This window comes from Hordeum vulgare, chromosome 5H, assembly GCF_904849725.1.
Source record: "Hordeum vulgare subsp. vulgare chromosome 5H, MorexV3_pseudomolecules_assembly, whole genome shotgun sequence".
Taxonomy (NCBI): Eukaryota; Viridiplantae; Streptophyta; class Magnoliopsida; order Poales; family Poaceae; genus Hordeum; species Hordeum vulgare.
The window spans coordinates 161,104,328-161,116,899 of NC_058522.1; positions in this window are offsets into that span (position 1 = coordinate 161,104,328).

Here is a 12,572-nt window from a genome sequence, read left to right on the forward strand (position 1 = left end):
TGAAACTGCCAATGCAATGTGTGAAGAAAATGCTCCTTTACCAATGTCTTCAAAAGTAAAGAAACTGACACTTTCGTCAGCTTCAGGCGTGAAGAAAACAAAAGCTGCTGAGAGTTAAGCCAAGAAGATAAAGGCATCAACACCTTCAAAGTCTTCAGAGGCAAAGCGGCTGAAGAGTCTGCCTACTTCATCATCGGCTCTAGTTGATGCAACTCCTCTCGGCGTTGCACCGTCATACATGATTATACCATTCAGTGAAGAACATATCATTCCAGAAAACGACGAGGAAATGGATGAAAATCGCTCTGCAGCACCCACACCAATAGATGAGGAAATTCGAGCTATTCAATTTCCTCAAGTCTCAGCACGTCCTCCTCAAAATCCAGAAACGACTGCTAAAGAAAAGGAGGATGATGTTGACATTGGTTGCACCACACCTGTAATTCTTGATGATTTCTGGGTAAGGCTCATCCAAACTCGCCAATGACTTCTCAAATTCCTCAAACTGTCGCGTCCCTAGCAGCTACAGAAATTCTCACTGGCTCTGAAGAAAAGAGCTCATGTGTGAAATCAACACCAGACCAAGAATCTGCTGCATCAGCTGATGAAAATGAAAATGAAATTGTTGAACCTAAAACTGCATCTGCAACTACGACACCACAAATTCCTCAAACTAAAAAACAAGCTATGTAGAAACTGCCTCAGCATAGAATAAAGATACAACTGAAAAACCACTTGGTGCAAATCCTTAAACTACAATTATGGTGGCCAAAATTCCTCAAGCTAATGAAATTCCACATCAAAATCTTTAACCAAATCCTCATCAGCCATACTCAACGAGGCCCAAGTTTCTGAAAGCAGATTTCTATGATGAACATCATTTCTTCACTAGAGGAAATCCATACGACAAGCTTCGTTTCAGGAACAGGAAGTTCTGGACTAGAGCACAACTCGATTACTGTGATGCTATGCTTGTGAAGAAGAGAAAGATATTCTATCACACACACATTCCTCATTGTGATATGGAGGAAATTCCTTGCTTTACACCGGTTTTGAGTGTTCTTCACGATGCAGGGCTACTACCATTGTACACGAATATCGTTGACTGGAATACATACATCATTCTTTAGTTCTATGCCACACTTCCCATCTCACGTGACCCCAAAAACGTCAACTCTTGGGTCTTTGAGTGGATGACTCAGCACATTCACTTAACAACTACAACCACAGAAATGCTTCGAGCTCTACAAATCTCAATTCCTTCACATGAAGCAATAAACTTATATGATGAAAAACAGTTGCCAAATCATCTAATGGAGGCCCTCATGAAGCCTTTAGCTCTGGGTCAACCTCCGAGGACTACATTCCTGGTGAAGGAATTGAAGTATGTGCCGAGAACAGTCTACAGGACATTGGCTTATTCCTTCGTACCTATCAGAGGGCATGATAACGAAGAAGATGTTGTCGGAATCATGAAGAACTTTGGCCAACAATGCCTTGTCTCAATTCGACCTAAATATTTATGTGCCTTGGATCATGAGTTTCGTCAAAACCAGATCCACAATCAACTATCAAGCAGACTATGAGAATCACCTTGGCTATGTGCCTCTTCTCAAAGTCATCAAGAAATTTTTTTGAACCAGTTGAGGGCAAAGGCAAGCTTGTGATTGATGAAGGAAATCGGCCACTAGATTGTCAATTTTGCAAGGCTGCATCCAAATCTTCCTACGATGACACTACCACGCAAGAATCTGATGGAAGAACAAAACCTCCGAGTCCAACTGCCCCACGCGTGATGACTAACAGACAACTTCTCCTTAGTATTCATCAGAAGGTCGACCGAAACCATAAGTGGGTTAAGCGTAAGTTTTGCTCCATTGTGAAAACCTTCAATGACACTGAAAATGCAGTGATGAAAAATAACTATTATCTTCATGAGGTATTTGATCGCACTTGGGCCATACTTTCTCACCTCAAGACTCCTAAGGAACTGCAGGAAATGGAATTCGAGCAAGACTTCGACTGGTCATGGCCACCAAAGAAGAAATTCAAGAAGATCCCAGTTCCTGACTTCGTGGACAACTCTTATTCCTTGTTGCGCTTTGTTGATTCTGATGAAGAACCTGCTAATACTTCAACAGGCCCAACCAGGAAGACTGACACGAAGAATGTTGGTGCCTCTTCTCCACCATAGAAGTGAAGTTCTTCATGGGCATTTGTCCTCAGTTTCATCCCTTTTCGTCACTTGATGACAAAGTGGGAGAAATCTGATAGTTAGTCTTCAAGTGGGTCAAAGTTATGGGCTTATAAACTCTCGTTTCTTCTAAAGTGTTTGATGTAATGAGTTGTAACTTAAGCCCGATGGTGTTCTCACACTTCTGAACGTTTTTACTCGCATGCTTATTCCTCAAGTTAATTAATGCACGCATGATGAAATTCGTGAGACACCATTTTTCATCATGCATTTCAAATTCTTCATACTATATGTCAAATGCATGCAAGAATTACAAGATATAGGGGGAGATCTCCATGATATATATCATCAATGTGCATTTCTTGTCCAATGCAAATTCCACAAATATGCACATCTTCAGGGGGAGTTTCTCTATATCTTGCAATAAAATTCCTCAAACTATGTACTCACATTTCATATTATCATCCTCGTTGAAAACTTAACCTATTTTTCATCAACCACCAAAAGGGGGGAGATTGTAAGTGCATCTAGTGCCCCTTAGTGATTTTGGTGGATTGAAGACTTATAGGTTAAGAGACTGATAAGTTTGTAAGTGTACATAGGCTCTATAAGTCGTTGAGGAGTTTGAGTTATTCAATCAATATCGACCCCTAAAAATGTATGTCTTCGGGTGAAGACTTTGGTCATTCCTTGAAGTTTTGATCGCGAAAAAATTGCGAAGAAATTGGTATTCCTCATGAAGATATTGAAGATGAGGAATTTGGTGTGTCCCAATGAAAATACTGTGAAGACTTTGAAGCTTGAAGATTTACTCTTTCTGTTTCATTTTCTTCATTCCCGAGTCATAAGAACACCATATTGTTAAAGGGCGTCGAGGTAAACCTATGGAAATAATTTCCTCATGATGCTCAACTCAAACCTACACCTACGAGATCCTCAACGTGAGGAACATGAGAGACATGAGGACTTTCACAGTTGAAAGTTCCAACCGTTGATGCGCCACGCGCCATCTGTCCCAAATCTTATCCACCCAACGGTCATATCATTAAGGGCATTAATGTCAAATCTTGTTGGGATGTTCCTAGGCTATAAATAGCCGCCCCCACAACCACTAGCTGGTTGGCTGCTCCGAGAGAAACTGACACTTGTCATATAGACCAACCCAATTCGTCAAGGACTTAGCTGGTTGGCTGCTCCGAGAGAAAACCATCAAGTGAGAAAATACCCCAAACACCCAAACCCAAACCAAAACCCAAGTGATTGAGCATCATTGAAGAAGTTATTCATGTGTGGAACTGATGCTTGTTACCTTTGAGGACTGTGCATCCTCCAGACAGCTAGGCGTCATGGTCTAGAGCATCCAGTAGTCAATTGTGGATCGTTGGGTGACCGAGTTTGTGAGGGTTTGCAAGTCTTCCCTGAAGACTTCCCACGAGTGTTGGGTGACAATTGTGTGTCCTTAGCTCAAGGAGAATACGGTAGGGATTATGTGTCCCGGGACTATGTGTCCTTTGGTTTCAATACCGAGCCGCTCCAAACCAGACGTACAACTGTCACAACAGTTGGAACTGGGTCATCAACAACTATCTTCATCAAGCTACTGGTTCTATTTCTTCAACTCTTTTCATTTCCTCAAACTACATGTTGAAGACTTTCACCTGTACTGTTTGAATAATTTGACTGAAGACTTCCACTGAACTCCTCACCTCAAATTCTTCACCTGAGTTATTCATCACCTACTTACCCTGTATACGTGACCTGTGCAAACCGATTCTCTCAATTCATGCCGAGTACTTAGTTGTGGTCGTTTTATCACTTTTGCCTTAGTAATATTTCCGTTGCACTCCGTTCATGACTGAGGACTTTCCTCAATAGGAATTCCCTCACTGATGAATTTGTAAAAATCTCCTATTCACCCCCTCTAGTTGATATAAAACACTTTCAATACCAGAGATTGTTGTCAATTGCTTCAAGGTATATGCGCATCTTGTTCTTCCAGTAAGGGAAGTCCTTCCCTTAAAAGGTAGGACAACCTGCAATAACCTTGATCATACCTGCGGTCGACATAACTAAAACACCAGGTGGTTAAAATAAATCACACAGAATAAGGGAGTACCTTGCTCTGTTACCAATTGAAAGTGCGTTATATCGAGTAGAAGGGGGGTCAGTAAGCGATTTTTACAAATTCATCACTTAGGAAATTACTAGTGAGGAAAGTCCTTAGTCACGAACTGAGTGCAGCAGAATAAGTATTGAAACATATGTGCAATAACAGCTATAGCTTAGTCGTCAGAGTGAAATGAAACGTTCAGGTTGCACAGTTCGCGTGATCAGGATAAGCAGGTGACGAATAACTTAAGTGAAGAATTTGAGGGGAGGAATTAGAGAAAGTCTTCAGTCAAATTCTTCACACACAACACCCAACTTTAGTTGCGACTTATGGCGACCCCCACCTCTCACCTACTGCACCGGCGACTCAATGGCGATCTGGATTTCTAGCCGGCACACAACTCTCACGTTCCTCTACGTGTTCTCTACCATGGCCTGCATGGGTGGATCCACGCTGGATCTGGATTTTTCACCTGGCCTGGCTTTTACGGATGATGTATTTCGTCACTTTGGTTTTTCTGTGCACCTGGTGGATCACCGTCGCCCTTTCATCATGGTGATCTCTTTGAGCCGACACGTTTTCCTCTTATGTGAGGATTCTGTAGCTGCCGCGCTTGAGTCAACCATTGGGGGTTCAGCCATTGATCTTGTGGTCGCACAAGTCAAGGACTCGATTTTCTCGTTCCGGGTTTCTTGCAAGAAAGTTGGTTTTCATATTCTTGCCTTGCGATCTTATAAATGATCCAGTTTTAAATGTTTCTTTCATCTCTGGGGCCATGGTAGCCCGTCTAAGAGGACGACATCATTAGGTCTGATGGCAATGCATTCCAGACCTCTCATGTCATCTGTTAAATATCGATCATCCACACGCAAGAAACTATCTTTTGCAGCTCTCCAACAATATGAGGTTTGCAAAGGTTAGAGGTGTCCTGTCACCCAAGATGAACTTACGACGCTTCAGAATGTAGGTTGTTCTATTCGTCAGCAAGAGCGTGTAATTATCAGTGCGCCACCGCTGGCTGAACTCCGGTGGACGACGACGACACCTCACATTACTTTCGGGACGGTTCTCAGCCGGTGTCAGCTTCCGCTTTCTCCGGGACTCAAAATCATATCAGCGGAATGAACGGGATTTCTTCCTCTCTTCATGCGGATACTGTTTCTCCCTCCCCTTCGGGCGGGATTTCTGGTTCATTCAAACTGGCGTCGTCCGATGGTTTAGCCAGTGGGCTTTCCTCCGATCATATATCAGCTCATGGGCCGGCAGTGGGTTCATCTTCACACGGGCCTGATATTCCTTCCTCACAAGAGGCCCATCAGCTCTTTGACGATTTAGTTAATGGAATGGTTCAGGAGATATTTTCTTGCACGATATGTTTGAATCATGGGCACCTAGCTCCCAACCGCATGACTTCGCAGATATGCTCATCGTGTGGCAGGGTGGGCCATCCAAAATCTAGTTGTGCTTCTTTTATGCATGATAATTGTCTTACTTGCAAACAGAAGTGCCCCACCACCTCCCCTGTCACCGATTTCTCGGGAACCTCTTCTAGTCTTGGGGAAACCGCGTAGCCTGCCGAACAGTTCTCCCCTGTCTCATCGCACTCATCATCTCCTAGGACTCGATCTGAGCCGCCGCCATTGACACCACCTCCACTAGCTACACTCCCTAACGTGGCAAACTTTGAGCTGGACCCTGAGCGGTATGTCCCTCCGGGCCAAACCGCTTGCCAAGGTCTTTCATCACTCCGGCGATACCCATTGCCCGCTGACATGAGTAGTTCATCATCACTGAGGTGATGCCTGCCCTGCCTGCCAACCTCATTGGTCAGGTATGACAGGAAGTTGTCGATCTTCTGCACAACCTAGGTTTTCATGTCCGCTCTGCACAAACTTGGATTGCGGGAGTAGGACTGTTTGAGCTTAGAAATGCTGGGGAGAGTTTTGCTGCTGTTTAGATGGTTCCTCGGGACTTGGGGAACGACTCCTTTGTTAGATTCATGCGGCAAAATGAGGGCGCAGGTTTTCGTGGTGCTGCAGAGTTTCGTCAGGGATGTATGATGTTTTTGGGAGTGCCACTAGATTTTTGTAACATTGATGATCTCCGTGCTGCGGTGAACACGTTTGGATAATTCCACCATTGGGTCAGTGATTATCCATATCTTGTTCGCTCAATCGTCTTTGCATAGTTCCCGGATGATTTTTTGGTTCCTCGGAGTTTTACGTTCTCAGAATATGTTACTTGGGTGGAGCAAGGGTTTCTTGGTCTGCGCCGCTGTACATCCTGGGTGTGGCCTTTGGAGAGCAGATGCCCAACGATGAAGACCGCATGCCCCTCAATGGTAACCCCCACCCGATGCCAGGTTAGCTTGAGTAAGATAATCTGCTTTTTGCTCTACCACCTTACCCTGCTCTAGGGTGGAATGATGTTCCGCCACCACCTCCAATGCCAGAGCCTCCAGTTCAACCTGAAGAGGGAGGTTGGGCTTGTCATGCTGATGCTCCACATACCGGACCTGCTATGCCTGACCAGGATCAAGAACCCATGGTCGTCGACCAACCAACATCCTGTGATTCAGTCCATGAAATTGTGATCTTGGATCCCCAGCCAGACAATGCTGAAGCTATTGATCATGCCCGTGTGGATGTTGATGATGTTGTCCATGAGGCTCCTGATGAGTTCAATCCGCTGGCAATTGTTCCTTACGAGCCAGTCAACCTAATGATTGGAGTAGTCTGTGTTACTTACGGTCCACCACTGCCGCCAGTTGTTTCATGGACAAGGTCTTTTGAAGCCCTCATGGGGGTGTTCTGTTCACTGCATGTCCCTCATCACCTTCACATGCTCGTGGCTATGCCTATTGTGCTCCCGAAGCGCTCTTGGTCAATTGCGTTTGATGAAGATTGTGGGGACCCCAACATTGTTTATAGGGACTGCACTCCTACTACCCCCAGCTCTGAGGTAACGCTGTCAACTGATAGCAACTTAGCACCATCAGGGAATCTTTCCTCCTTTTCAACTCCAGTAGCCAGGAACAAGGTGCCGCGCAAGAAGGCCACTCCAATTGTGGCCTCAACGGTCCACAAATGCACCAGAGGATCTGTCAACCGTGATGGATTCAAGCCTGTTCTGCAAGAGCTCCCGACGCACGTGCCTAAGAAGATAAAGTCGCGCGCTAAACCCAAGGAAGTACCGGATGATCATGCCGTACGGCCACCATCACAAGAGGAGTCCATGCCACCGGCAACTACGGTTAGGCTGATCCAAGATGTCGGCCAAAGTCTCTGCATCGCCCCTGAGAAGCTCACTATGGATCGACTTATGGAAGATCCTGCTGTCTCCAAGCCTCCACCCAATGATGATTAAATGAGTTTTTATGTTTCTCAGCTTTATCTGTTGTTTCCTGATACTGCTTGATGTGTGTCACAACTCTTTGAACTATGGTTGTGTCAGTTATTACCTAACTGCACCTTTTTTATTAAACCTTGTTGTTATGGATAGTCGATCTACAAGAAGTTGGCGGATTCTTTGCTGGAATGTGTGTGGATTAAATTCAGATTCACGACAAAGGGTAGTTCGTAACAAAATAGATGAAAGCATGGCTTCGATTGTTTGCCTGCAGGAAACAAAAATGCAACATATTGATTATCGTAGTGTTAGAAATTTTTGCCCCAAACTGTTTGATCAATTTGCATATAGTCCCTCACATGGTGCTTCTGGTCGATTGATCACTCTCTCGAATTCCTCCATATTAACTCGCACCTTGATTGAATCTCAGAACTTTGATTTAATTGTGACTTTCACCTCCAACCATAACTCTGAAACTTGGACTCTGGTCAATGTTTATGGTCCTTGCCAAGGAGAGGCTAGAGAACAGTTTGTCAGCTGGCTGTGTAACCTAAGTATCCCTTTCAATGATAATTGGCTACTTCTTGGAGATTTCAGCTTTATTCGCTCACCATCTTATAGAAATCTTCATGGTGCTAATGTGAATGATATGTTTATCTTCAATGATATTATTGGCCATCTGGGTTTGTTAGAACTGCCAGTCAAGGGCGGGACTTTCACTTGGTCAAATATGTAAGATTCACCACTTTTGGAACAATTAGACTGGTTCTTCACTTCTACCAATTGGATATCTTCCTATCCATTGACACAGTCCCTTCCTTTAGCAGAATCTGCATCTAATCATGTCGCATGTGTTGTGAGAGTAAACACTTCCATTCCCAAATGTAACCTCTTTCATTTTGAAAACTGTTGGGTGGAAATGGATGGATTCCTTCACTGTGTCCAAAATTCTTGGAAGATTCCCTGCAGAAATACCCACATCACTGCCATCATAATGGATAAGTTTAAACACCTGAGGCAGGCTCTAAAGAGATGGCACACTATCCTCTCTCAGATCAAAGCACTCATTGATAAGTGCAATCAGGTGGTGCTCTGTCTGGATAATCTTGAAGATCTCGGACCCCTGTTTAGACCTGAAGCCAACTTCAGAATGATTGTAAAGGTTCACTTAGAACACCTTCTGCATTTACAATTCCTTTACTAGAAAAAGAGAGCTACTATCTGATTCATCAAGGTGGGGGAAGAGAACGCCAAGTTTCTTCATGCCATGGCAACTGAAAGATATAGAAGAAACTCCATTTCATCACTTAAACTACAGGATGGATCTGTTATCTTTGATCACGAACAAATTGATGGCTGTTTTTGGTCATCCTTCAAGGACAGGATGGGCTCCTCCCAAGGAATAAACCTGGCTTTCAACCTTTCTCATACATAGGGTAGAAGAGCTAGATGTTCTTACTTTGCCTTTTACCAAAGAGGAGATGGATAACACTATCAAGGAAATGCCCATTGATAAAGCTCCAGGTCCAGATGGTTTCAATGGACTGTTTTTCAAAAAATGTTGGCATATCATCTGTCATGACTTTTATCAGCTTGCAAATGATTTCCATGCAGGGATTGCAAAGCTGGAAAATATGAACTCTTCCTACAGAACCTTGGTGCCCAAAAAGAGTTCTCCTGAACAAGTGGGTGATTTTAGGCCAATCTCCCTCATTGGAATGGGACTTAAATTCCTTTCCAAAATGGTTGCCAATAGACTGCAGTTACAGATCATGAAATGCATCCATAATAACCAGTATGATTTCATCAAGTCCAGAACCATTCAAGACTGTGTTGGATGGACATTGGAATACCTCCACCAGTGTCATCACTCAAAGAAACACATTGTCATCCTAAAACGTGATCTTGAAAATGCTTCTGACTCTTTGGAACATGAATTTATATTCTAGGTTCTTAGGCACAAGGGCTTTAATAAGAGGTGGATATTATGGGTACATCAGCTACTCTGTTCTGGCTCATCCTCAGTTCTCCTTAATGGAGTTCCTGGTAGAAAATTCATGTGCAAGAAGGGTGTAAGGCAGGGAGATCCCATGCCCCCTCTCGTTTTTGCAATTTCTGCTGACTTTCTTCAAACCTTGGTGAATTAGTTGTTGGAGAATTGGCTCATTCAGCTGCCAATCCCTTGCCATGATAAGGACTTTCCAATAGTCTAATATGCAGATGAAACTCTTATCATTTTGCCTGTTGTAGAGTCCCATCTACTGGAATTCATAAAGATGCTTATGCTTTCCTCACAGTCCATTGGTCTTCAAGTAAATTATCACAAATCTGCTCCGTTGCCTATCAATATTGATCAGGGAGAACTTCAAAGGCTAGTTGACTCTATTGGGTGTAAGGTAGGGTCACTTCCTTTCACATATCTCGGTTTTCCTGTTGGGACAGCCAAACCAAGGATCATTGATCTAATGCCACTCATGGATAACATGGAAAGGAGACTATCTGCTAGATCCTCCTTCCTGGCTCAGGGTGGTCGTTTGCAATATCTTAACTAAGCTTTTTCATATATTCCCATTTTTTCCTTTGTAGTCTCGACATACCACCAGGGATCATTAAGCAGTTGGAAAGGATACAAAGACAATGTCTCTGGAGGAAAAATGGCCAAGATCATGCACCTTCTCTAGCGGCCTGGGACTTGGTGTGCACACCAAAAATGAAAGATGGTTTGGGTATTATGAATCTATCTGTCTAGAATGAGACTCTGCTTCTTAAGCATGTGGATAAGTTTTTGAAAAAAACAGAAGTAACCTGGGTTGATTTAATATGGAGCACTTACTACCACAACACAGTTCCACAGGGCTTATCTCTTTGTGGATCATTTTGGTGGAAGGATATCTGCAAAAGAATGGACAATTTCAGAGTTGTCACCTATGTATAACCAAATAGAGGAGATACTTTCCTCTTTTGATCTGATTCCTCGGCACTAGGTGACTCAACCTTGCCCCTATCTCATCGGTTCCAACGAATGTTCTATTTTTCTATTGATACGTTCCGCACTGCTGATGAGATTTTCCAAGATTTTGAGACAAACAGCATGACCAAAATGTTTCACTTGCCACTTTCTGACATGGCCTTCTAGGAGTTGGAAACGGTTATTTGCTTGCTCCAACACCTTCATAGAGAACAGTTAAGCAAAGATGTGTGCCTTTGGAGTAGTGACAGTAAGGTTTACTCTGCTGAGAAATACTACCTTCGTGTCCATCATCCCATTATACCCAACCCTCTCCTAAGTTCGATTTGGAAGAGTTGCTGCACCATGAAGATCAAGATGTTTGCATGGATGCTCATTATGGACAGGCTGAACACCCAGGATATGCTTGAGAGACGCCACTGGAAAGTTTCTGATTCAAACCTATGTGTTCTATGTCATGCAAGTGTCAAATAGGATATGGATCATCTCTTCTTCAACTGCCTCTTCAGCATGAGGGTTTGGAACTATCTTCAGATTACTTGGCAGGGTACATCCATGTGGGACACTTCGTTGGCAACCAGGCAAGTTTTTCAACATCCTTTCTTCTCTGAAGTGGTGTTTACTGCCTTCTGGAATATTTGGACCGTCAGAAATACAAGGATTTTCAACAATGAGCATCCGAGATTCAATAGATGAAAGTCTAGCTTCACTCATGATATCTCTCGTTTACCTTATAGGATTAAGGCTAGATTTAAGGAGGATCTCCTTAAATGGATCTCCTTCCTACCTCCTTGAGGTTTGTATATCTACACCCCCACCACCCGTGTTGTATATTCTAATCCTCTCATGCACATAAACTCTATTTCAGTTGGAATAAAAGAAAAGGCTGTGGGGTGATTCCCTATTGTAGTCGGTCAAAAAATATTTCTTCACACAGGAAATATCAAAGTCGTTAACAAACAATTGATAAAACGAAAGATTTGAGGAATTAGAACATGTTGCTCGATAAAGACAGTTATTTGATGACCCTGTTCCAACTGCTATGACAGTCGTACATCTAGTTTGGAGCGGCTTGGTATTTAAACTGAGGGATGAACAGTCCTAGGACACATAGTCCTTACCGTAATCTCCTTGACCTAAGGACACACAGTCCTCGCCCAACGCAACCGGTAAGTCTTCAGGGCGGACTTCCAAACCCTCACAAACTTGGTCACCCGACGACCCACAGTTTATTGTTGGATGCTCTAGACCATGACGCCTAACCGTATGGAGGATGCACAATTCTCAAAGGTACCAAGCATCGGTTGCACACATGAACAATCTCTTCAACAATGCTCAATCACTTTGAGGTTTTGAGTTTTGGTTTAGAAGTTTGGGGTTTTTCATCACTAATGATTTTCTCTCAAAGTCTTTGAGGATTTGGTTCTATCACATCCTGTGTTTGTACCTTTTTCACTTTCTGTTTTACAAATTTTGGAATCAATTAAAACTTTTTGACTAATTGTGATGATTGATTTGATTGCAACTTGCTTGCGTGCCTGATGTGTTTTAATTCACCCAAACTACATTCTCTCTAAAAACATCTATCATTGACCCCAAACTTTTGCCCATTGATCATGCCATGTGTATAGGATCAAAAAGTGTTCTTAATAAAATATTATTTCACCAAAAGGAATTTATTTAATTTTAAATCTTCAAAACCCCTAAATTGGGGTTTGCACTACAAGTCCTTAATTTGGGAGGATGTTTTACCCCAAAGGTTTTTCTTGGATTCTATTATTAAAATAACTTCCCAAAAGCACTAAATAATTATTTGAAAAGTTATTTTCCTATTTTACTTAAATACCCTTTTTTGAAGCCATTGAATGGTATTTCATAGGGAAAATTTATTTTCCTACCTTAAAAAATTAAAGAAAACATAAGGAAACTGAGAGGACATATATTTTCCATAT